Source organism: Alligator mississippiensis, chromosome 1 (assembly GCF_030867095.1).
Source record: "Alligator mississippiensis isolate rAllMis1 chromosome 1, rAllMis1, whole genome shotgun sequence".
NCBI classification, from domain to species: Eukaryota; Metazoa; Chordata; order Crocodylia; family Alligatoridae; genus Alligator; species Alligator mississippiensis.
The window spans coordinates 269030961-269057142 of NC_081824.1; the positions used below are offsets into that span (position 1 = coordinate 269030961).

Sequence of the window (26182 nt, forward strand, 5' to 3'; positions counted from 1 at the left end):
GTCTTGGCTTTTAGGTGGGGTCTGCTCTCATACCCAGGGAGTTCAGTTGTTCCATTCAACATCAGCAGTAATAAGATTTCCCCAGTATCTTAGAAAAATAATTTAGCATGGAAAAGTGATTCCTTCTTGTATTGTGAGAAACAAATACCATGCCTTCACTCTGGCATGGAAGGTTTTCTTATGAGAGAGATCAGTCCATTCCCTACAGTATAGGTTAGAATGTGTCCACAGGAAGCAAGTGCTCTAAACATCCTCGTTTGGGCATTCCACTGGCTGTGACACTTCTTCTGTCTACCTCCCCTCATAGTGAGTGTGCAGCAGTAAATAAAATGTGTTTTCTACTTATTGTCAACTGGCTTTTTCACTGTGTTACAACCAGCTGGATGGCATTAGAGCACTCCTGAAACTGCCCTTCTGTATATCAGGGCTGGGATAATTGTTCCAAGGTTAAGACATCCCAATTTACACCCTCCTTTCTGGGTTCTTCTAAGCATGTACTTGATTGTGGAGTAGACTGTGCCCACCTCCGCTCGACCAGGCGCTCTCGGGCTGGTCTAGTCCGAGTGGCCGTTCTCACTGGCCACGAGCTCACAAGAGGGCCCCGGGAGGTGCCTCGGGTGGTGACGGGAGACCCCCTAACCTCGCCTGCCACGACTTTGAATGTAACCTCAGTGGTGGGGGTCTCTGTTAATGCTGCCTCCTGGGGTTGTCGCGCCTTCGGCGGGCACTCACGGGGCTCTGACCTCCCCTACACCCCAGCCAATAGCCACCTGCTGCTCCTGGTCTTCTAGTGGCCTTCCTCCGGCGGCCCCGCCGTGTTTCCGGTCCTGAATCTCCCGGTGGTCCTTATTCCAGGGATCCAAACTACCCAGGCTGGAATCTGCCTAGGGGTCTCACCCCTCCTGGTTTCTCGGCTGCCCCTAGCCCGTATGGTCCCAAGGCCTCCGCAACACTACAACCACGAGCTAGCCCCCAAAAGGAAGTGAATACTAAAACTAAAACTCCAACTCCTATATCACACCTAGCCCAGGCTCTGACCCGGGTGCCTAAGCCCCGACCGATGAGCTCCCCCTGGCTACCGGCCTATCAGGAGGCTTAAAGCCACCAACTTCCCTGGGTGCCTACTCCCTGGGCTTGTGGCTCCCTCTTTCTGGGAGTCTTGTTTCTGGTGTTCTCTCCCTCGCCGAGTCCACTGCTGGCTCCCCATTGGCCCGTCTGTCACCTCTCTCGTGGGGTCCGCGCTCAGTTGCCTCACTGGTTCCGCCACCCACACTCCTGCTACGACGGTAGCCAGTTCCTCCTCCCGTCGTGCTGCCGACGTCCTCTTCCTTTTTATCCGCGGCTCCTTTAAGAGCGCAGTCCTCACTGCTGTAGCCGCAGCTCTCTCTCCCGGCTCCTTTAACGCGGCGGCTCTCTCTGCTGCTGCCGGTGCTGCTATCACCGCCGCTCTCCCGGCAGCTGCTGCAGTTAGCGCCGCTGCCTCGGCTGGCCCCGTTGGGCCAGATGCATGTGCCCCACTGGCACGGGTCCCGCTCTCGGGGTTCCCTGCGGACTTCCCCCTCCTCTCCCCTGACCCCGCTTCTGGGGCCGCCTTTTATCTCTGCCAGGCGGCGTCTCCCGCTGGCGTCGCCCGGCCCCAGCTGGATATAAGTGTGGCTTACAAACCGCGCTGGTGGTCTCCCCGCGTGCGTGTCCCTGCTTACCCCACACAGAGGCCGGAGCAAGTAGGTGGTTACTTCCCCCCTGGTCCAGCCCCGGGGTACCCTTCTAACCCCGGCATCCCTGGGACATAGACTAATTAGCTCCTCAGTAAAATGTTACCATCTACATGTGTGCTGGTATTAGAGCTCAGTAAATTAACTCCACTGTAAAATAGTACTGATGGGGACAGTACTAACTTACAGTGCAATTACTCTGCTGAGATGAATATGTAGACAGTGATGGGCTGGCTGAGGCATGATGATGTTAAAGTACAGGGGCTGCCTGCTCTTTAGTAGGGCTGTGTAAAGCTTCAGTTGCTGATTTTGATTTGGTGGAGATTTGGTGGCCGAATCACCAAATCCAAATCAAATCAGGAGACCCTTTAATGTGTCCAAATTGAATCAGAACCCTCTGAATTGATTTGGAAAGATTTGATGATTTGGACATAGACACAGCTTTAAATGTTTTTTTCTACATACTTCAGGGTACCAGATGGCTCATGAATGCTGAGATAGTGGGGCAGATGAAGTGTCCCACAGGTTCATTGGGGGGTCCCCAGTGTGCTCAGCAGCAGACTTGGAAGTGGACTAGAAGCACTTCTGGGGCCACTGGGGAGCATGCGGGGGCCCCCTGCAACCCTCTGGCTCAGCGACTGTTGTCTCCTGGGTCTGAGGGGGCACCTGGGGTCCCCCCACGGCTGATCGCTGAGCTGGAGGGGCTCCCCTGTGAGCTTGGCAGCTGACACGTAAGTGGACCAGAAGTACTTCTAGGCCACTTCCGGGTTCACTGTCAAGCATGCCCTCCCCTCCTTTTCCCACCCCCCCCATTCCTGTGGGATGTTCCATTCACCCTGCCATTGCAGCATTCACAAGCCATGCCTGGTACCCTGAGGAATATAGAAAAAACATTTAAAGCTGTGTCTATGGCCGAATCACTGATTCTCTGAATTGGCATCGAATCTTCAGAATCAGATGTGGCCAGATTGCATCAGGGACAGTGATCTGAATCAACGAATTGAATCACTGCCCCCAATTTGGGCTGAATCCAAATCAAATACAGCCCACTTCGCACACCCCTACTGCTTAGCCCCACATTTTAGCACTCTTCTGACCCAGCCAGATCTGATGCCACCCAACGCTGCCACCTAGAGCCTGGGGCTGATGCCTGTGTCCCTTGTGAGTCCAGGGCTCCACCCTGGTTTGAAATACTTCTGTCTTAGGTGCACATGTAGACACTGCGCCCAAGAGCAGTATGCTCTAGTGCAAGCTGTACCAGAGTTTATTTCTTTGCATTAGTTGCATGTGTAGATGCACCCCTTGTGTATGAAAGATTCCTTTAAGAAAAATCCATGGAGTTTGTTCAAACAATTGATTTTTGGGTAAAAGTTTTTGAAGAAATAAATTCCCCAAGTAATTCAAAGAAAAGGAAAGGCTTGGGAAAGAATTTCAGAACAATAATTTTTCCAGTGACGTGGAAATGTTCAAAAGTGGAATTCTGGGCCATGTGAGTAGGTTGACCGTGAGGTCTCTTAGGATATTCTGCCTTTCATTTACTTTTACATTGGTATCTTGAAGGTTTTCAAATTGTCTTCACCTTTTGTTATAAGATACTCTTTGAAATTAGAATACGATCTTCCTCTGATTTGAAATTCCCTTAAGCTCAGATAAGACCAGAAAGAGGAACTGCAAAGAACTTTTTAAAAAGCAAAAGAAAAGGGATACTTTGCTGTGCTGAAAGGCTAGATGCCATGGGCGATGCGTGGGGGGGGTATGGGGGCAAGGCACATGCTCCCCCTGAGATTGGCTGCCACTGCTGGCTTCTGCAGGCAGTTGCTGCTTGCCACCCTTTCAATGCTGACGTGGCCAGCGGCATCTGTGGGTGGTCCCCACTTCTCTCCCTCTCCCCCCCACTGCCAACACTGCTGCTGGCAGCTGTGGAAGGTCACTTCTCATCACAGCCAACACCAATGCTGGCAGCTGCTGGCGGTCCCTGCTCATTTTTATGATGGCCCCCCCCCCTTCCCCCCCTCCCCAGTCTCAGGAGGCACCAGTCATTCATGCTAGATGATGAACCAGGCTGTGGAAGTCTTTCACCAAAGAAATAAGACATACGTTTCAAATTAAACTTGTCTATGAAATCTATTAAATAAGCTTAAAAACTTCCCTTCTACTTGCCTCCCTTACACCTATGGAATACTTTTTGCATTTCTCATTCATTAAAGTCTGTCTCTAAATGCAATATTAACCTATTGCTGTGTAAAGAAAGTGTTTAGAGTGTACGTTCCTTCCTCCCCCCCCCCCCCCCCCGAATTGCAAAGGTTCAGTCTGGGTCCCCCTACACTTTGACACAACCTTATTAATAAAACCATGAAATTGCTCTCTGCCACTCAGTTTCATGTGAGCCAGCTCAGGGCTTGGGCAACTGCATGGTTTGTGCTGCCTTAACACTGCCTATTTTACCTTGGAGTTCTTTGTTGTTTACCTCATACTTTTTGATTTTTTCCAAGCAGATCACCTGCAAAGCAGTGGGATGAATTTTTAAAGCTTGAAATATAGTGGATGCGTCTTTTAATCTGACAATAGGGAAACCAGACCAACTCAGAGGTAGGTCTTTCCCCTCCTATGTTAATATATAAGTAAGGGGCAGAAAACTAAAATTTCCTTTGCATTCCATCATGGAATCCATAGGCTGTGCTGTGTAGAGGTAGCTGATGCCTGTCCCCCTGCCTCTTGAAAATAGAAGTTCTGATCCTAAGTTTTATAATTTATGTTGAAGTTCAAGTTTTAGTAGTACAACCCATGCAAGGGACAGGCTCATTCTGATGTTAACAAAGCACAACAACCAGATCTTCTAATGCAGGGGTTGTCAACTGAGGGTATGTGTACCCCTGGGGGTACTTTGGAAGGCCCTAGGTGGGGTACACATGGGCAGGCATGAACGGAGCATCACCACTCACCACCCTGAGCTGCTGCCTCCCAGGAGCAGAGGCGGGGAGTGGACAGCAGCACCCCTCTGGGGGCCACACAGGTGCTGCCAGCTGGCTGGATGTGGTGGGTGGTGGGGGAGATACTTGCACGTGGCGGCAGCTGCTGCCACCTACCACCCCATGCTGGCTCCGCTCTGCATTTAGCTCCACATCTGGCCACAGGGGGTACACTTACTAAAAAAAAGGTTGAAACCCCTGGTTCAAACATATGATATATAGGGGAGGCAGGGAGGGGTAGGAAGAAACAAAAACCATAGCCAAGACTGATTACAGTTGTTTAATGTTAACAGTTTCCAAATGACACTTCTTAGATCGTTGCTAGCTCCACACTCTTTATTTTATCAGGAGAAAGATTTGCATTTTGCAGGTAAGCAACATGAGGATGTTCTGTCATGCTTAGCTGCCCTGTTCCTTTTCATTGTTGTGTAATTGGGCATCAAATATATTTTTGCAAGTGTGTGCGCCAAGACGGACTTGTATATTCATACAAAATAGTACATCCCCTTCCGTTCAATTCTGTCTCAGTTAAATTTGATGTCATTGTTCTTATAACATTAAAGTTGAGGACAGGTAGCTGTTTGTGCCAAAGTAGTGCTTCAGATTGACTTGCTGAACCAAAATGACCATATTCTCTAGTGAATTAGCACTAGAAATATTTAGTAGTTTCCAAAGGTTGTTGGATTAAATGAAAATCCCCTTTTGTGTGGCCTGAAACAGGCAGAAATTTCTATAAGAGACTGTTCCTGTAGTTGTCAATCTGGAAAACTGTTCTATGATGTTTTCAGCTGGAATTTTGTCTGATTAGGAATTGCAGAGTCATACCATTAAATGAATATAAAGGAACTGATATGTGTGATAATCTCTTGTTACTCTGCATCTGAATCTGCATTTCTTTTGAAAACGGCTTGATATCAAAATCTTGGTGCAATATGAAAATTTTGTGGCATTTGAAAGTTCAGTTGCAAACAGAACCTAAAGTTTGCATTTGTGAGAAATGTAGGGATGCATTTTAAATACTGTTTAGATTGGTCTCTTTCATGGTGTTTCTGCCATACCTACTGATCAGTTTTGCTCATTAGGGTCAGCATGGAGCTGCGAGAAAGAAGGGTATCTATTTGTCTAGCAGTCTGAAGAACACTGGGAGAGAGTGTCTCAGCCAAGAGCCTTAATAGCTGCTGACTGCTTTGCTAGGGAGTCCCCAAAGCAGTTTGAATAGCATGAGAGGTCAAGAGAGATGGTCACATTCTCACTGTGTGCAGGACTTTGGTGAGTGCAGCAAGTATAAGTTGATTTGCTCTATTCTTGTAAGAGGAAAGCCCATCTCATTCTGCTTGTAGTGAAGTAGAAGATTAGATGAGACTACACTGTTCATATAAACATTTGTATAAACATCTCTCTCTTCTCCACTGCTTTATATAAACTGGTATGTTAAAGCATTTATTAGGATTGGTCTCTGCTTCATTGGTCATGACTCTCAAAGGGAAGAACAAGCAGGGACCCAGAGATGGGCCTTCAAGGTGATAAGTAATTTCTGTACACACAGAATATACTGAGTCCTGGCCTAAATGGTAGAACTATGAGATTCCAGAGTGAGATATGCAAGGGCCAGAGGCCAAAGGTTTAATGGGATTTATCTGGAGTTTCTCCTAGTAGCATAACCATAACATACCGATGACTAGGCTAGTAACAGATTAGTTATCAAAGCACATTGTCATGCTTTGTCATAGCAGTTGATTTTAAGAAAGAGAATGTGTTTGTGTTTGGCAGTAGAAGTTTCAAAAGGTGAAGGGAAAAGAATGAAAATGCATCAGAGCAGTGTTTTTTAACCTGTAGTCCACGTACCTCTGGGGCTAGGGACAGACTTTACACACAAACTGATTTAAGTGATCAGAAACTGGTTTAAATCTGTAACAGAACAGATGTTCAGTGCACATAAACCAGTTTTGAAAATGGCTAAAACCAGTCTGAGATAAGCCTGATACCACATTCAACCAGGTTTAACTGATTTAGGGCAAACCAGTTTATGCAATGTCTGTCCCAGTCCCCTTGATGGCTTAAGATAGACCAGACTCCCCCAGCATCCTTGCATGCTCTCTGGGCTGGACAGGGCTCTCTGCTCCGCAGCAAGGCTGGCCCCTACCCTCTTTTCCCTGGCTGGAGCTCAGGCAGAGACTGCAGGCATCTGCCTGGCTTCTCCCTGCTAAGCAGGGATTATTCCCTGCATCCATTTGCCTTACACCTCTCAGCATTAGCTAGCAGACCACATCAAGGCTGCAGTCCATGTTGTGAGAGATAACAAAGGCAGACAGGCTTTTAGAAGCTAATCAACAGGTTGCTGGTAATGTCCTTCCTTGGAAATCTGTTCAAGAAGAGCTTGAACTAATGGAGGAAGGCTTTGTTTTCTTAATCGGTTGATAAACACTGAGTTAGTGGTAAACATTCTCTGCTGTGCTGCTCAAGAAAGGGGGAGCATCAGGGCATCCTGCCAGAGCCTGGCCATGCTTCCCTCAGCTCAGCCCTGTGGAAGGAAAGGGAGAGATGCTCTACCACTTCCTGACTTCTAGCCTGAGCCTCTGCAGGCATGCGCCTGATTTATTTATTTATTTATTTTCATTCTAGAGGGGATGTCTGTCCAATTACAAACTGGCTTAGCTTAGCTAGGTTAGACTAACCTTCCAAGACTGAATCAATTCAGACTCAGGCTTTTTGAATGTCTGTCCCAGCCTGGAGGTCCACAGACTATGTCTAAGGAGTCTGGGAAAGATGAGTGTGATCAATCAGAAGTATGTGAATACCCACACTTACAATTCAGAGGGGTCTGCACCTCCATTCAAAATTTTTAGAGGTCTGCAAATGGCAAAAAGGTTGAAAACCACTGTGCTAGAGAAATGAGGTGGCAAATGCACAGAAATCATGGTGAAAAGAAAAAAAAGAGAGCATTTGTATTGACAAAAAAGAAAATGGAAAATTGGTTGTAAAGAATGTGATTTTTTTTCTATTATTATTTATATTTGTAGCACTTAAAAGTGCTTATCCAGAACTTTAAACACCTTCACACAGAATATATGAACAAATTTTGAAATACAGCTGATTGCTACAAGCTAACAGAAAACCTACACTATGACAGGTTGGGCTCAGGTTTAGATATTAGGCAGAATAGTCCCACTATGAGGGCACTGGGACAGATTCTTTACAGCAGATTCTTTACCGACTTAATGTCGTAACTGCTTCCACACCACTGAATTTCCAGGTCTGCAGGCAGCCGCAGGGGCCAGATGACATGGCTCTGCACAACTTATTTTGGCCCATGGGTCAGAGGTTGAGCACTGCTGCTATAGAGAATTTTTCCAGTGCCTCTTCTCTTTCACAGTGAAACCATTCTGAACATTACAAATGTATGTATGCACTCCATTTTGCTATTACCAAAATATGAATGGGTTTGATCATTAGTTGTATAAGAGCATAATCAAGTCATTGGTGTTTTTAATTTAAGCATTTCCTGAAAACTATCACTCCTTTATCTATGCTGACCAGTCTATTTCCTTCTGATGGCCTACATCACCTTTTTACACAACAAAGGAAGTTCTAGCCAATGCCTTTCAATGCCATCTATTTTTTCAACTATGGTTACTTCAAAAGAAAATATAATAATAATTTTTTTTTTTTTTTTTGGAGCAGCAGCTTTTTGCTTGCTGCAATATCTTAAGTGAGTGAATATATTTTTACGTTGCTTAACCAAGTGATCATCTCTATCCCCCCCATCCCTTAAAAGTCTGATCCACCACACTAAGATTTCCCATTAACACCCCAAGAGCCCAGAGATATTCATATCATTAGACTCTCATGGCAATATCAATCCTACTGAACCTTTGACTTCTGTCTCTTGTGATTTAGTTTTCAACTTCACACATTTAAAAATCTTGAGAGATTTAAATTAAGAATAATTCTGTTTCTTACATAGTCATAGTTTTTGATATCTAAAGAGGTAAATGGGGAAATTTGTCCTTTTGTACTAGAAAAAAGCCTTTCCCCTTCACAGCATAAGCTGCAAAACTCTGTGCGCTGTCTGTAAATGGAATCTGCTGTTCTCTGTGACTCGCAAAGCTGTGCTTAGGTGTCAGCTGATCAGTTAATACTGAAGTGAAAGTGTGAGCTAATTCTATACATTGGATTTCTTGTAGAGCTGTTGCTCCCTCCCCATCACCGCAGTCTGAATCTTTATCTCTGAGCTCAAGAAGAGGGACTTCTGTTAAGTCAGAGGAAATGGAACTGCTGTCTCGCGTTATTTTAGTTCTGTGTCATCCTGCTCCTCTCTGCCCACTGGAAGAAGGATATTCAACTGGTACTTTAGCAAGAGCTGTGCTGAGGTAATGACTACATTTCTCAAACTGACTACTAAAAGTAATAATAACAACAACTAATAGTAAAAATAAACAAACACATTAAAAAATAATGTGAAAAATGTGACCTTAAGAAACCAGAATTCCTGATTCGGGACACCCAGTTGTTACTCACTGATAATTCATAAGTGTGTGTTTCTGAGTAGTCTGCTTGGGTGTTTATCCACTAGAAGCAACGTGATCTACAAAGCTAAACTGGAACTCAGAAGCTCCTGACTTCTGTTTTTGTCCATGTTCCTACCTTGGTTGGATAATGCTTTCTGCTAGCTCTCGTGTGTGTGTGTGTGTATGTGTGTGTGTATCTGTATAGGGATATACTATATCTACCTATCTCTATAGATATACATCTCTCTATGGATATATCTCTATATCTATATACTATAGATATAGATAGCATATATCTATAGGACTATTTATGTTGCTGTCATTTTTCTCTCTGCTTTCTCCTTTCATCTCCTGTATCCAGGCTGTTATTGAATTGTGGCTAGTAGCAGATAATATGAGCATTGTAGTGCTTTACTGAAGTCATTAAGATCAATGCAGACCTACAGCTTGCTTGGCTGTGTTGCAGACATCATACTGCTAAGGCAGCTAGGTCTCTTTCTTTTCAACATATTTGTTTCATGATTTTCTATGTCTTGTGACTTGTGGTCTGATCATAATGATGCTAGTATGGCATGTGTCAGTTGCTGTAAAGGTTTAGGGGCTTCCCCACAGTGAATGAGGGGAAACAGAAATTCATTTCAGAGCTCTCTCAAATACACATTTGTTTAGAGATGTCACACTTTTTATATTTTCATATGTTCCATCAGAAAAATAGTGAACAGTAGAGCTGTGCGAAGCTTTGGGTGCTGATTCAATTCAGAGGAGATTTGGCCCGATTCGGTGGCCGAATCTCCAAATCCAAATTGAATCAGGGGACTGATAAAAAGGTCTGAATTGATTCAAAGATCTCTGAATCGATTTGGAGAGCTTCGATGATTTGGGCAGTCCCCAGTGGCTGCAGCAGGGAGCTGGAGCCAGACTCAGAGCTGGTAAGTAGGGAGTTGGGGTGGGGGGCTGGAGGAGGTGGGAGAGGACTATGGGGGGACCCCTGCCAGTCCCCATCCCCTGCCTGCTCCCCCAGCCCCCCCCCATGGCTGTCCCGCCCACCCCAGCTCCAGCCCTTTAAGAAAAAGCCCCCACTCACTGGGTGCTGCCCAGCAGGAGGGTGACCCCTGCTGTCCCCCACTGCCCCATGCTGTGTGGGGGGGCTCTTCCACAAGTCCCTTGACCCCCCCCACTGTCCCAGCCCTCCCCCATGGCTGCCCTGCCCACCCCAGCTCCAGCCCTTTAAGGAACTCCCCCCAATCCCTCTGGGACTCACCAGCTCCTGCAATGGCCTCAGGGCTTTGGGTGGCACATGCAGAGCCCTCCATGAAATGGGGGGCAGCGGGATTACCCCCCCTCCACCTGGCAGGAACCAGTGAGTTCAGAGGTTTTTGGTTTTTTGTTTTTTCTTAAAGGGTTGAAGCTGGGGTGGGCAGGGCAGCCATGGGTGGGGCTGGGACAATAAGGGGGTTTGGGGGGTTCATGCAGAGTCCCCCCCCATGCAGTGTGGGGCAGTGGAAGGCAGCAGGGATTGCTCCCCACCCAGCAGCACCCAGTGAGTTGGGGCTTTTTTTTTTTTCTTCAAAGCTGGGGCAGGTAGGGCAGCCATTGCCAGGGTTGGGAGAGCAGGCAGGGGATGGGCATCTGTGATTTGGAGATTTGGCAGCAATCTCCGAATCAGATTCAGACGAATCAATTTGGGACAGTGATTTGAATCATTGAATCGAATCGCTGTCCCCTGAATTGGCCAAATCTGAATCCGAAGCGAACACTAGCCGCTTCGCGCAGGCCTAGTGAATAGCTCCTATAAACAGTAACACAGAATATTTTTGGCTCCGTGATTATACTAGTCTAGTAGAAAATGAAAACAGATGTTTTAATGAAACTTTTTCATTACTCAGGTTGAGATTTTTCAAAGTGTGCTAAACTGGAAAACTGCAGCTTTTAAACATTCAGTGTAATAAGGCACAAAAGTAGCAAACTTCAGTTTTCCTCTTCTTAGCTGTCAGTGTTTTGAGGCTGTGGTCCTGGACATACAGGCAGTACTCAATTTACAACATTTCAAGTTGCAACATTTCACACTTACAACATTTATAAATTGACGCCCTGTTTCAACTTTATGACATCAGTTTCAACTTTACAACGCTTGATCTGATGCGATGCCACACCAGTGAAAAAGTTCGCTACGTCACTCATCTCCCTGGAGAACATCTGCCCAAACTTCCTTGGACACTTCCTTTAAGAAAGCAGACAAGACCCCAGATAAACCTGCAGTCAAGACTCCTGAGAAGACTCCAGCCAAGAACCCTTCAAAAAGTCCAACCAAGAGTCTTTCAAAAAGTCCAGCAAAGTCACCTCAAAGAAGTCCTTTCAAATCAATATGATTGCTATTTACAATATAAATACATTAATGTAGCCATATTACTCATTTATAATTGATCGAGTACAACATTCTGGGGTATTTTTAGTGAAAATAGGGTATCGGGCCTTGGTTCAGGAACCAATCCCCCATTTGTTTCTTATGAGAAGATTGGCTCCGAGTTGCAATGTTTCAACTTAAGACACGGTTTTTAGGAACCAATTGTATCATAAGTCTGAGGACTGCCTGTGCTATTGTGTAAAAAGAATTAATGCATTACTATAACAGGTTGTAGAAGCAGTATTCCACCTCTAGAAAATAGTTAATAATGCTGGTTACATACATGCTTCAAGCTGTTCCATAGCCATGGAGTCTCTGAATTCCAGCCAAGCTTGGATCCTGGATTGGAAGCTGACTTTTGAAAACCTCTGGGTGTAAGCATGTTGATTTTTGTTTGTTTTTTTTTTTCATTGATTGACCTCTTGCACAGCGTAGCCCCACAGAACTTTGACAAAGGATTCCTGTATCCAGCCCATATCTTCTGACTGAGCTACAATTCCTTTTTTTTATTTAAAGATGTCGAGTGATGGAGAATTGAACACATCCCCAGGCAAGATTAGATTTGTTCTTAATAATATGATTAAATGCGTTTGCCCTCAATATTTAGTTTTTGAAGGCTGTTATGCTTTTATCTGATAAATTAAAGAATCATGTTTGGAACCTGTCCCAGAAGTAGAAAGCTATAGCCTGTAGATTAAGTTACCTTTCAACATTCTCCTAGAATGAAACTAGATAGACTAAAAACTCTTACCAGTTTTTCAGACCTCAAATTGATTATTCTGGCAGCATTTCTCTTTAACATTTCCAATTGATTAATGTTTTGTCTGAACTGGGAACAAGAGAACTGAACTGTATTCCAGTAATGATCTTATTAATACTGTATATAGTGATGGCAACATCTCCCTCCTCCTACTACTATGTCCCAGGTTAATATATTATCTCCTTAGCTGAAACGTTTTGCTAGGCATTTATTTCCAGCTTAGCTCCTCCTCCCCCTCCTTAGACTTTTGACACACTGTTATGAGGACAAAAATGGGACGATATGCATCGATTTTTGGGAGACCAAAAAATATAGTGCCATCATTCTGATTAATTTGATTCCTACTCCTTGTTTTCTAGGTCTGAATGTATTTTGTGTAGAGGAAGTAGATACAGATCCTCATAGGAGTCGGTGTGCCAAATATACACAGAACATCAGATGGAAAATAGTAATCCAGTTAATGGAAGTGGCAAAAATCATGCCCTTTGCATAGATTTGGAATTCAGTAAAAGTGTAATATATTCTATGCATAGGACCTTTGTGACAGCCCATTCATTGCACACTGAAGTCCTCAAATTGGACTTTGAACAAACTGCCTTGCACAGGGCTGATTTGTACTGCTTGAGCAGTAAGAGGAAGATTAAGGGACAACTAATCGGGGGAGAGAGCTCAGAACACCTGTTGAGTAAATGACATTTGAAAGGCAGATGTGCAGTTAAAGGCATGATGGGATCTGATGCATGATTCCTGCAATCACGCTTCCTGCCCTGCCACGTGTATGGAAAGAGATGTGACTGTGAGACTGAACATCGCATTCTGTCATGCCTTATTGCTACTGGCAAGTAGCAAGCTTCTGTGGCTAGGAACCCCATCAGTTGATGTGGTTCCCAGCCATGGGGGCAAACCATATTCCTGGTGTACCCCTGTGGCTGGGATCCAAGATCAGTTGGCAGCTCCCAACCTCAGTGGTGCAAGGTGTGCTTTCATGGCTGGGAGCCTGGTTCAGCTGATGGGGCTCCCAGCTGTGTCCCCATGGCTGGGAGCCCCAGCCTGGCCACACATGCAATTAATGTGCGATAGGAACTGACTACAGATTTATTACCTGTATTTTGTATAAAATAACTTTGTGGCTTATTCCTTTTTTTTATCACACATTTCACTGCAATAACATGTGGCTGGGTAACTACTTAAGATGTGATTCCCTGGTTAATCATGTCTCATGTATAATGTATGCCAGGGGCCTAAGGTTTACAAAGCTGAGTTTAGCCCTGGAGCAAGAAAGTAGGTTGCATTTGCTTGTGCCAGGGATGAAGTTTGTCTACCACAGTTCACTTATTTTGCACAACTTCTGAACAATAGGCCAATGTAAATGATGATGCTTTGCCTCGTAGGCACTTCCTACCCACCTTGTATCTGATATTTAACTTACACAACTACTTACATGGTGAATTTAGCTCTTGGCATGTGGATGCTATACTATAGCACAAAGATTTGATCTAATTGCACATAAAACCAGTGTAAGAAATTACACAATTACCAGTTAGATGGCCCGTAATGCCTGCAATTCATGAAACAAGGCTATAATCTACAAGTTTCTAATGACTGCAACTTCAGTCAGATAAAACCTTGACAAGGACATTTGAAAAGTGGGTGAAAAACGTATCTGAACATGACTGTCAACTTGCATTTCTCTGCTGAAAAATGTCCAGTGTTAAACTGTCAGTCTGTTTGATTCTAGAACAAACTAGGAAAGAGAATCAATAACGCAACATAAAACCATTGATCTTCCCTTTCCATCAGAACAACTGAAGACCTGCATAAGTATCTATCATCATGCTTTTTGTGTTTTGTATGTTGCATCAGTGTGTAGGTTAAAAGCATGCAAATCTGGGGAAGATTGAGTCAAATCTGCCTCCGGACCTGCCCTTGCCTCCATTTTAAAAGAATGAAAAAGAAAAAATGTTTGGTCTGTCTGAAAAAGTAGCAAAGAATAAGAATAGCTTGTTTAGTATGTAAGTTAGGCCAGAGGAAACTAGGAAATTTTCTTTTTCTATTTGAATATTTTTATAACTAGATTTTTAATGCGGTGGAATTAAGACAAACAAGAGTTCGAACTCCAATTTCAGAGCTGTAACTTCTATTTTGGGCTCCTTGTGGCTACACAAACAACTTTGCTTTGCTCTCTGTGTTAATACTAGCAGAATTCTGCAGCAGAATTATTGTTCCATAATTTATGATTACTTGCTATTTATTCTGTTCTTTATTTAATGTATAACTGAATTGGGTAGAGAGATCATTACAATTTTGTTTAATCTTCATAATGCTTAAGATTACACTCAAATAAGTCTTTTTTGGGTTTTTAAAAACATCTTAAAGTTCTATTGATGTAGCCCTGGTTACTGTGAAGTTCACCATATAGTGAGACACAAAATAAAAGGGAAGAATGGCCCTGTGCTTGTCTCTGAGTTCCATTAATTGCTCTGTACTAGACTTCTTGTGTATTGTTCTGGTTCAGATCCTTAAAGGCATTTGGTTACCGAACTGCAGCTGAAGTCTTTGGGACTTAGATGCCTTTAAGTACTGTATCTGGACATTGGTGTCTCCTTGCTTCAGTTACCCATCGTAAAATGGAGATGGGGCACATGACTTCTGAGGAGAGGCTGAGAGAACTGGGCTTATTTAGTCTGCAGAATAGAAGACTCAGAGAGGACTTTGTGCCGCTGCTAGTTGTCCCTTGAGAATGCCTGTGCCATGTGCCCTCTGGCATGTGGCAGGTTACCTTAGATGGGGTAGGGGAGGTTGGGACCAGCAACTATGCTGGCCCCAGCAGCCTTACCTGGGGTCCTGGGGCCCTCAAGGAGCTTCAGCTGTGGTACTTCTACAGATGGGAGCCTGGCTAGCAGCCGAAGCATGGCTCTGGGCATCCAGGCTCTGGTTTTGGGTGGCACACATTGCCTCCATGTGCACCAGCCCACTTTTTTCTGCATAGGTTTTTTTTTTTTGTTTGTTTGTTTTTAGCAGCACAGGAAACACCTGAATGTGCAGTCTGTAGTGCCACAGACAGGTCTGTGGTGCCACCCACCACACTGCTGCGCTCATCTGGACATGGCCTAGGAGTACGTTGAAGCACTGGAATGGGTTACCTAGACAGGCTCTAGAATTTCCATCCATGAAAGTTTTTAAGGCCCGGCTCAACAAAACCCCAGCTGGGATGATGTAGTTGGGGATGGTCCTGCTTTGAGCAGGGGTTGGATTAGATGACTCCTGATGTCACTTTTTCCAACCCTAATTTTCTATGATTCTATGACAGCTAGAGGTGGCAATTCTAGTCAGCATTTTTGCATTTGTGTAGAAAGGTTCCTTCCCTTGGCCTGCAAAGTACACATTCCAGGCTGTACTGCCATCTAGTCCCAAAATGTTTTGGGCATATAGAGATTTAATATGAGGAAGGTGTTCAGTGCTGGTCTCTTTAGGATTTGCTAATTTCCCATCAGACACTAAATTGAGTAGATTTGTAGCTTTACATTTGTATTTACAAATTTCATTAAATTTCCTAGGCACCTTCAAAAATCAAAGTTTGGGGAAAAAATTACCATACTTGAGGATACCTAGTTAAAATTCCTTATCAGAATCTTTGCCTATGGAGGGGTTCAGAACAGGGATAGGAAATGTTTTTTTTTTTTCTTGTTGGTTGGTTGGTTGGTTGTTTGGTTGTTTTTAACATGAATGGAAAAATAGTGGAGTGGAGGAGGGAGCATAACCACTGCTTTGTAGGTGTCCAAATCCTCTTATGCTCAGTTGAGCAAAAATGTTTTTGGTAGAGGTGCACTGATGCATTGGTCCAATATCAGATTCGGCCAGATCAAGACACCCTGTGGTGAGGGAGGGAGGGAGGGGGCAGGGGCAGGGGCTGAGGCAGGTGCTGCTCAGCTGGGGTGGGGTGGGACTGAGCTGTGGCCCGTCCAAGAAGTGTGGGTGGTGAGGGGGCAGCTCCCACCAAGGCTGGGCTGGCCTTGCCCTGGGTCCTACTGCCCCTGGCTCCTGTCATCTTTGACAGGCAGCCAGGAGCAGATAAATATTAATTTTCTAAATTTTTAGGGGACCTGCAGGCTGGATAAAATGGCCTGGTGAGCTGTTTTTTTTGCCTACCCTTGTCTTAAATACTATGTGACAATGAATACTTGAAAGTGAGTAATAGATTACCTATTCATTTTACTAAGAAAGAGTGATAATATGAGTTGCAAGATGCTATAATCTGGATTAAATTACAGCATTTATAAACTCATACCTAAATGAAAGCATGCTGACAAATCTCTGCCATCATTTAAGTGATGCATCTTTTTTTTTTTTAAAAAGGCGGGCTGTCAATTTATACAAATAAAGAAACTTGGGCTGGAAGGGAACTCAAAGGGTCCGCTAATTTAACTCCTGCAGTATTCCATCCTCCACAGCTGCTTTTTTTTCTGACTTGTTCTTAAACACTCTCAGTATAGAAAATTCCAAAACACCCCTAACATTCCATAACGTATGTTTATTTCCAAGCTCGTGAAAGATGGAGTACACAAAAAGGACATACACTCAGGGTCCTGTTCACAGGAGAACATTTTTATTTTTCCTTTGATCAAGCAGTAGGTTCTCATGCCTGAAAAAATCATGCCGAGAAAAGTTCTAATAAAATAACTTTTGTTTTCTGATTCTGTGCTGAGCTGCAACTAAGGTCAAGAGTAACATGAGCAAAAAGAAAATGAAAGACTTGCATCTTGAACAATGCTAGTGGTGATGATTAGCTTTCAAATCTAAAGCAAATGTGCCTTGGATTTTAACTTTAAGTTTCAGCATGAGTAGTTACTGTACTCTGGCAAGTATTCAGCTGCCCTTCCTGTTAATTGTCTAAGGCCAGGAACAGATATTGCATTTATCCCTGGGTAAGGTATGCCTGTGTTTATCCTAGAACAAAAATATTGAGATTGGTGCATGCACACACCATCTTTCTAATTTAGTGTTTAGTCATCATCTTGTGTTTTTGTATCACATGTGATCATTTTTTATATATGCTTGTGCTCGTTTATTGTACTTTGCAATATTTCATAGATTTCATAGATATTAGGGCTGGAAGAGACTTCGGAAGATCAAGTCCAGCCCCCCGCCTGAAAGCAGGAAGTCAGCTGGGATCATAGGATCCCAGCAAGATAAGCATCCAATTTTCTCTTGAAGTTGTTCAATGTAGGTGCTTGAACCACCTCTGACGGCAGGCTATTCCAGACCTTGGGGGCTCTGACAGAAAAAAAATTTTTCCTTATGTCCAGCCTGAAATAGTCTTGCAGTAGTTTGTAACCGTTCAACCTTGTCATCCATTGGGGTGCTCTAGTGAACAAATGTTCCCCCAGATACTGGTAGTCACCCCTGATAAACTTATAGGTGGCCATCAGATCACCCCTGAGCCTGCGCTTTTCCAGGCTAAAGAGCCCCATAGCTCTCAGCCTGTCATCGTAAGGTCTGTTTTCCTGACCTCTGATCATGCGTGTGGCTCTTCTCTGGACTCTCTCAAGTTTCTCTACATCCTTTTTGAATTGTGGGACCCAAAACTGGATGTAGTACTCCAGCTGTGGCCTTGCCAAGGCCGAGTACAAGGGGAGAATGACGTCCCACGATTTGCTTGAAAACCATCTATGGATGCAAGCCAGCATTTTGGTCGCTTTACTAGCTGCAGCATCGCATTGAAGGCTCATGTTCATTTTCTGGTTGATGATGACCCCCAAGTCTGTCTTCCTTAGTGCTAGCCAACATAGCACTGCCGAGCCTATGAGGATGCTGCTGGTTTTTCCTCCCAAGGTGGAGAAACGTGCATTTTTCAGTGTTAAACGCCATCAGGTTCTCATCTGCCCATTTGCTGAGCCTGTCCAGGTCAGCCTGGATCACACTCCTGTCTTCAGGTGTGGATGCTTTGCCCCAAAGTGTGGTGTCATCAGCGAACTTGGCCAGTCCGCTTCCGAGTCCAATGTCCACATCATTAATGAAGATGTTGAACAATATGGGTCCAAGGACAGAGCCTTGGGGGACCCCACTGGTCACAGGGCACCATGATGATTGACTTCCATCAATTACCACCCTCTGGGTCTGACCACAGAGCTGATTTCCCAGCCAGTGGATTGTGGTGGAGACAAGGCCAGAATTGTCCAGTTTTGCCAAGAGTTGATCATGGGATACGAGATCGAAGGCTTTTCTGAAGTCGAGATATATGACATCAATCTCTTCTCCCTTGGCAGGTGATAGATCACCTGGTCGTAAAAGGAAATGAGATTGGTCAAGCAAGATCTACCCGCAACAAACCCATGCTGGCTATCCCTCAGGATGTTGGTGTTGGCCAGTCCATTAAGGATGGCCTCTTTAATAATCTTTTCCAAGACCTTCCCTGGGATAGAGGTCAGGCTGATGGGCCTATAGTTTGTCGGATCCACTTTCCTCCCCGTCTTGAAGATACGCACCACATTTGCCTTCTTCCAGTCTTCGGGCACTACACCAGAGCACCAGGAGTTCTCAAAGATCCGTGCCAGAGGCTGGGTTATGATGCTTGCCAGCTCCTTGAGTATCCTGGGGTGTAGATTGTCAGGGCCAGCTGACTTGAAGGTGTCCAGCCTCTCAAGGTGTTCCTTCATGAGGTCAGCATTGATGGAGGGCAGGGGATCTCCCTCACCTGGACCTCCCTGTCCCGCAGTGGGCATGGGCGTCCCACGGGACTGATGAAAGACCAATGCAAAGTACCCATTTAATAGGTTGGCTTTTTCCTGGGCATCAGTTGTCCCATCTGGTTTAGCAGGGGTCCAATGTTTCCCTTGCTTTTCCTCCGGCTCCCCACATATCTGAAAAAGAACTTTTTTATTGTCCTTGATACTCAAAGCTAGTTGGAGTTCAGTTGCAGCCTTGGCTTTCCTGGTTTGCTCCCTGCAGGACCGGACCGGTGCAGAATATTCCTCCTTGGAGGTGAATCCCATCCTCCATCCTTTGTAGGCCTTTCTTTTTAGCCTCAGGAGGTCTGCTAGATCCCTGGAGAGCCAGGGGGCTGCTATGCCCTCTTGCTGCCTTTCCTCTGAGATGGAAAAGAATTAGCTTGTGCATTGAGGATCACTCCCTGGAGGAGCAATCACTGTTCCTGAATTCGCCTCCCTCTGGGGTTGTGGTCCCTTAGGGCCTCACTGACAAGCCTCCTGAGCTTGTCAAAGTCGGCTTTCCTGGAGTCAAGGACTTCAGTGTTGCTGACTGACTTGCCAGCTTTACGGAGGATGGTGAAGGTGATCAACTCATGGTCGCGGTCACCCAGCTTCCTATCAATTGCTAGGTCGCCGATTAGGTCATCCCCAGTAGCCAGTACCAGGTCAAGCAGTGCTTTACCTCTCATTGGCCCGTAGACTTCTTGAGTCAGGTAGAGGTCATCCATGCATGATAGGAAGCTTTGCGACCACTCGGATTTTGCTGATTGATCCTCCCGCGAGATGTCTGGATAGTTGAAGTCACCCATGACAACCATGGTCCTGGAGCATGCGGCCTCAGCCAGTTCTTGGGCGAACTCCTGGTCAAACTCTTGGCTTTGGGTGGGACGTCTGTAGTAGACTCCCACTGTTGTGTCCCCTGTGCCATGTTCCCCACGGATTTTAACCCAGAGGGTCTCCAGTGATCCACCCTGGTTCATCAGCTTTCAGGGACGCATAGCTTCCCATAACGTAGAGAGCTACATCCCCACCCCTTTTATCTACTTGATCTCTCCTGTACAGAGTATAACCGACTATACCCATAGTCCAGTCATGGGTCGAGTCCCACCAGGTCTCCGTTATCCCTATGACATCATAATTATTTGTGTTAAGCAGGAGGATGTGTTCCTCCTGCTTATTCCCCAAGCTCCTGGCATTTGTATACAGGCATGCAAGTGTCCCCTTGGGAGCTCTTGCCTTGCCCACAGATTGTACCAGGGCTGGGACAGAGGTGGGCTCCCTTAAGTGCCTTGGCCTGCTGGCTTTGCAAGGGTTGCTCAGTGGGCCAGCAGTGGCAATAGTCCCCACCCCCTATCCGCCGGTGGGCTTAGTTTAAAGCCCAGTAGAGCAGGTCAGCTAGTCTGGCTGAGAAGAGCCTCCTCTCCAGGGGAGAGAGGTGGAGGCCATCTCTTCCCAGCAGCTCACTGCCTCTCTCACCAAAGAGCGGGCTGCGGTCATGGAAACCAAAGCCTTCCCGATAACACCAGCGCTGCAGTCTTTGGTTCACTACCTGAATCCTCCTCTCCCTACTCAGCCCATACCCCAAGACTGGGAGGATCAAAGAGAACACCACCTGTGCGCTCAGACCCTTTAGCCCTGCTCCAAAATCCCTGTAGCATCTCATGACCCGGCTGGGAGTGCTCTGAGCCATGTCATTGGTGCCCACATGAATAAGGAGCATGGGATAGTGGTCTGTGGGCTGGAGGAGCTTAGGGATCTTCTCCGCAATGTCTTGGATGTGGGCACCCAGCAAGCAGCAGACTTCCTGGGCTAAGGGGTCAGGGCAGCAGATTACCCCCTCAGTCCCCCTCAGGATGGAGTCTCCCACAACAAACACTTTGTTTTGTCTTGGGGAGAGTGGGGGCAGTAGCTGCAGTTGAGCCTGTGTTGCCTGTGGGAGCTGGCAACTCAGCAGGCTCTGCTGGGGCTGCAAGAGGTTCATACCTGTTGCTAAGCTGCGGCGGGCCTTAAGGCCCTTGACCACCTTGGTCCATCCCCTTGGGTGGACAGAATGGGAGGTCCTGGAGTCCTCCCTTGTCCTGGAGGGAGACCATGGTCTACCCTCCAGCTCCTGGGGGACAAGAGCCTGGCAGCAGGAGTCTATCTCCTGCTCGCACTCCCTGATGGCATGCAGTCTCTGGACTGTGGCCATATCTTTCATTGTACATGTGCTTTCAAGTAGCAGGCATTGTAGAAGATGTTAAATAGTCTGAGGCTCTGTGCTGCAGTCACAGGTGGTTGAGCCAGTGATATAGCCCCACTTCTTCATTAGTTCTTTGGGGCAACTAACTCCAGTACATAAGCAGTTGAGACTTCACCACCTTGGGTTGAGGACTTGGTTGCTAGAATGTCCGTTTGTTCACTGTCAGGTATTTTCTTCAGCCTCTCATTCCACATCTGTAACTCCTTGGGTGTGGTATTGAGAGGTTGGGTGCTGGTGAGGAAGCTCCTGCATGACTTGAGATGTTTGTGTTTTGTGGAATAGTCATACAGCAGGTGTCTCAAGTCTTCATTATTTAGTGAGAAGTTGAATTCAGTGCTGCTCTTCTGCCACTGATTCAGTGATGCAGTTCTGGGATAATTATTCAGTCATACTTTGCAATAGTACTACTTATCCTTCCAGGCTCCTTGTACCACTGGTCAGTGGCTCCCACATGCCACATCTCTTGTCCTGGCTCCTCCTTGCCCCCTAGCATTTCCCAGTCAGGTGTGGTGGGGAGCATTCCCACTGAGCTATCATCCGAGGCCCCTCTCCACCCCCCTTAAAACCCCTGTTCCTGTCCTCCAGGGAAGAGTCCCTGGAGCAGAACTTATCATGCTATGAGGGACTGGGTGGCTGCTTGTCCCACCACTCCTGCCCAGGATTTTCTGCAGGAGCCAGTGCTGACACCAGTCTGGGGTGTCATAGGTGGACCCCATGGAGTCTCTGGCTCCATGCCTAAAATCCCTATCCTGGCACTGTGACTCCTTTGGCTCTGCTGTACCACAGGGTGTCTTCTCCAAACAGCAGGTGGCCATCTGGAGCCCCTGGTCATGTGATTTACCAGTTCAGGTGTGAGCACTCCCGGCCTGTCCATTTTCCCCTGTACATGTCCTGATTCATTCTTTTCCTGGTCTTGCAGCCCCTGGCCTCTGGAGTCCCTGGTGTGCAGCTGGGCTGTAAAATTCAAGGTTTCTCAACCCCCAATCAAGATTTCACAAGCCCCATGTGATCCTGAAGGTACTGGAGTCCATCTGAATTGAATGAGAATGCAGCACATGGCAGGAGCCCTCCCTCTGAGATAAACAAACATAAAAAAATGATGGCAAATATTTAGGGCCCAGGTCATCCACCCTAGCTTTACACCTGTATCAGATGGAAGACTTTAGTGTGGCAGAATATATTAGTGGCATGTTATGTATTTCAATTCCAAATTTCCCAAATTTTATTGAATTTCATTTTTTTTTCACTTTAACCTTTTCTTTCCCCATCCTTGTTTGGAGGAGATTTCATTATAAATATAGAGGTCTCAAGTGAGAAGGCACAAAGCATTACGTTATCAAGTGGAGTTTTGCATTATTATGAATTCATTTGATATTTTAAAATAATAAATACTTCTCAATATGTAGTTTTATACATCTGAGAGAGAAAGTTGGGATGAATTGTGGTAGCAACTGCAGTATGGAGAGGCATGAGATTTTTAAATTTCATATTTAAAGCTTTATCCCTTCTCTGAGTGAGTGATTTCTGAATACACCAGGCAAAACCAGAGAGATATTTAGTCATGTGTGTCTAAAGACAGGCAGAAGGCAGGGTAAGTTTACGTATTATAGATGAACTATGAAGTAAGCAGTTGCTTAGTGCTTCAGATGCATCTGAAATCATTTTGGAGAATGCAAGATGGAGAGAGTAGAAATTATGGATTGTAGCTACAAGAAAAACAGTTTCTTTTTTTATTCCCCTCAAAAGCCTTTGGATGGAGGAAGAACGTGGAGTTTTGTTAAAATATTTCAGGCAAGATTTTGCTTCCTAATTTACACCCACACACATAACTAGCTCTTATTTTTATTTTCTTTACAGGTGTATAGAGATCAGCAGCTTTATCTAAGCCTTAATTGGCTTCATTCACCTCTGAATTTGATGTCATCTTTCCCCCTTCCTCCAAATTGTAAAATTTTAAAGTATCTGTACCTGCTTTCACTGATTACCCAGCTGTGGATGGGATTTTTCCCCAGCTCAACCTAGTTCTCTAATTCATTGCTAGGATAGAAAGCAAAGGCAGGCTAGAGGTGTACCTAATAGACTAAACGGTACCTAAAGATCCAATTCTGCCCCAGTTGAAATCAAGGGAATATTACCCCTGACTTCATTGAGTGCAGGATCAGGCCATAAATCCCTGAAAAATTACAAGCCCAATTTCAGATTTAAATAGTACTACGTTTTGATGACTTGTATATGACTGAAGGACTGTGAGATAAACTTAAGAAAAAAACAAATGCAAACATACAAAAAAACCAACCTTCTGCACACCCAAGGTTCACTTTGCTATTAGACCACTTCAGAAAACACGCAAAAGGGTGTAACTGCCCTGAGTGCAAGCAAATAATAGCTTTGAAAACCTTCGAACAGTTTCTTGTTAAACAACATATGGTGCTGGCGATGCAGGCACAGTCTCCAGTGCCTGTCCTTCAGTTGCACAATGCATCCTACTGGTTGCTAATGTTAGGATGCTTGGCTACTTAAGTAATTAAAAAAAAATCTGATGGAGTATTGACACAATCCTAAATCATAATTTTTGGAGCATGAGCTGGCAAATGGGACAACCTGACTTCCTTCACTCACTATGGCTTCAGGAAGAAGACTTTATTTGTCCCTTGGCTCCCTAAATTCTGTACAGATTTTAGGGAATCTACTGGGTTCAGAAAGGATTGTTTTGTAGGCAGCAGATTGGGAAGGTAGGGAAAGAGCTTCCTCTCCTTCCATTGAAAATTGTGAGGGGTTTCCTAAAGGGAACATCGTAGAAAGTTTTTACATGTGCTCTGGAGTGTGTGCCTGTGTGCGTGCGGGGAGGGGGGCGTGCTTTAATTAATTAGAGCAGGTCTCTGAGCTGCTCTAAAGTGCCTGGAGAGTCTCATGTATTTGCATCCCCACACTTCAATATGGCGGCAGGGGCACTTTATATAAAGGTCGTCAAATGAGTACATTCAACTGCCATTTTGAAGTGCAGGGATGCTGATACGTGAAATGTGGAGGTTGGCTGGAGCATGGTAATTACCACACTACAGCAGACTCAATTAATCAAGTCTGCTCCAATTCACTGTGATTACAGTGTATTGGACCAGGCTCCCAGCCCACGTATAGGCAGGCACCCATAGGCTCTGATCCCAAGAGGAATTTTTTTTTAATTGATGAGTGACTCTAAGAAAGAAACACTACATTAAGGCTAGCAAGACCATTTGCTATTATTATTCATACAACCAGGAAAAGCAACAACTGTAAAATGGTAACTGATAAAACAAATAGTGTAGAAGCTTGACAAAAAACAGTTCTCTGACCTAGCCGCCCTATGTATGCATCTTTGGGACTACCAGAAGCATACCTCAAACTCTGTAACAGACTGTCTAAAATAGTTTTCTGTCAAGTGCACATTGTTTCAAACCATTACACGAGTGACCAGAATGACTAGAAATTGGCTTTAAGACATGAGAACCAAGACGCACCCTGTTTTATGAGCTATTGAACCTAAGGCTCTGGAGCGACGGGTCTGTGAGCTGGAATTACGGGTTTCTGGTTCTGCATCCTGTACTGAGCACAAAGAGTGTAAATGCTTCTCACATTCTATAACTTACATATGCATTTGGTTTTCCCAGACAAGTTGGAAAACAGTGATGCTACATAATAGTATGTATAGGTGTGCTGCTGTATATTTTGGGCATGTTCAAGTATATTTTTTATAAAAAATAGGAGTTGGGACTCCTGTCAAAGCCAAGAACTCTGTAATGGCATTTAAAAAGCACAATACAATTTGACACTGTTACAGAACTACTAAGTGGCTTGATAGAAGCTGGGTTTAGAGGGCATTTCATCAAACTTATCTTGATGACATTCTGAACCATGTTATATAGCCAGGAGTTAAACACGATTTTATGTCAGAAGCCTCACATCCATTAGGGAATTTGCCCATTGCCACAAATCAGTGCAGATGAATCAATTTTTAAGACAAGACAGATGAACTGTGAGCCAAGGCAGAATAACAGCTGACCCACATTTAGCACTTGCTGAACTGCACCTATGACGGTATGCAATAAGAAATTCAAGAATAAGCAGTTTTCTTTGTGTGGATGGATCTATGCTAACTGAAAGGAGGGATGCAGGTGGACCCGGAGACGGAGGCTTTGCTGACTCTTGCTAGTGACATTTCGGGGGTAGGCCTGGTCTAGATGAGCCAGAGCTCATCTGGTCTGCATCCAGGCAGACCAGAAGAGCTCTGGCTGAGGCTAGAGCACTGTCCTAGGATGGGGAGTGAGCAGGGGCCTCAAAGCCCCATGCTGGTGGATTGTAACCTAATGTGAGTCTCAATGGGCTCTGGTACAGATGTTTGTTATAGCGCTTTAACCTACAGCACTGAAGTCTGATAGCACATCCATCCACGGTTATCTTAGTATGGGATCCACCATTTTTACAGTGCTCTGTGCTCTCACTGTTTGTTTGGTTATGGCTATAGACTGTCTTCTGCATGCTTACCACATAGTAAGTGTAACATCTGTATCTGGCCTGAGAGAAGAAGTTTTAAAGCAGAGAGATTGGGGCAGTTGAGGAAGGAATACTCTAGCAAAAGGCCTTAGTGAGAGGAGTTCTTAAATTCTTTCTTGAGAAGAAAGGCCTGTCAGGAACTGTATGTATTTGGGTAGAACAGCAGGGTAGATGCTGAGAAGCGACTGCATTTAAGAGGAACAATCTTTGCATGCCAATATCCTAAGGGAGTGATGCAGGTTGAAGATGATCGGAAGGGATACTGAGATTGTAACTCCCAGAAAGAGTGGGATTATTTAAGGGGTTCTTATTTATTTGTTTCACTGCTTTATCCAAGGGACAAGGAT

The 26182-nt window shown here is 45.1% G+C and overlaps 1 long non-coding RNA gene across 1 annotated transcript in view; it reads left to right on the forward strand.

Annotated features, from left to right (window-relative positions):
- The window catches only part of LOC109280315 (uncharacterized), a 184569-nt gene that overhangs the window by 104583 nt on the left and 53804 nt on the right, over positions 1-26182 (forward strand). Inside the window, exons 3-4 of the long non-coding RNA XR_002086596.2 lie at positions 4211-4304; positions 8869-9054. This is a non-coding gene — a long non-coding RNA (uncharacterized LOC109280315). The remainder of the gene's footprint in view (positions 1-4210; positions 4305-8868; positions 9055-26182) is intronic.